Source organism: Moesziomyces antarcticus, assembly GCF_000747765.1.
Source record: "Moesziomyces antarcticus DNA, scaffold: scaffold_v10148, strain JCM 10317, whole genome shotgun sequence".
Taxonomy (NCBI): Eukaryota; Fungi; Basidiomycota; class Ustilaginomycetes; order Ustilaginales; family Ustilaginaceae; genus Moesziomyces; species Moesziomyces antarcticus.
Window position 1 is genome coordinate 1,401 of NW_014638862.1, and position 746 is coordinate 2,146.

Consider the following 746-nt stretch of genomic DNA (forward strand, 5'->3'; position numbering starts at 1 on the left):
TTTAATTATAAGTCTCTATATCAAATACATGGAATAGCTTACAACTCCTAACGCTAAGTTATAGCAAGGTAGCCGTAAGGGAACTTGTGGCTGATGGATACTATTCAATTATCCCCCTGCACTTAAAAACTATACACTTAACTATTCTTTTTTTCGACATTCTTTATTACAAATCATTATTAATATAATGTTAAATATAGTGAGTGACTAGCGTCTATAAAAATATATAATCTTGTCATCATATTTTTATTAGAGCGCAGCATTTTTATAAAAAAGTATTCTTTTTATAAATTATTTATGGGAATCTAGCATAATTGGTTAATGTCCTAAATTGTCAGTTTAGATGATGCCCGTTCGAATCGGGTGATTCTCGTATTTTGTATTCTCTTTTTGTCACAGGGTTAGTCTATTCTATTGTATTTAATTTATAGTTGATCTTAAAATCACCTATTTATAATACTAGTGCATAAAATAGTACTATTTTATTTATAATAGAGCCTACGGCGTTCTAATTCATTGTTGTACAAATCATATACCAAGCTAAGATAAAAGTAGAAAAATAGATTATTTGAGTATAAAGTTTATAATATATTCTATTCTCTTCTTTTTATAGCGTTAATCAGTAGTAGTCATTCTACTTATTTTAATCTTATAAGATTATAGTAGAATCCTATAATTTATTTATAATCTCTTTATAATTTTTATTTTTAATATTGTATTTTAATTGGGCACAAAATTAATTCTAA

At 25.6% G+C, this 746-nt stretch overlaps 1 non-coding gene across 1 annotated transcript; it reads left to right on the forward strand.

The window, feature by feature from the left end:
• Positions 1-299: 299 nt before the first annotated feature.
• PAN0_t148c0001 lies at positions 300-373 on the forward strand. Its single transcript has one exon. It is a non-coding gene; the product is annotated as a tRNA-Asp (tRNA).
• Positions 374-746: the final 373 nt, after the last annotated feature.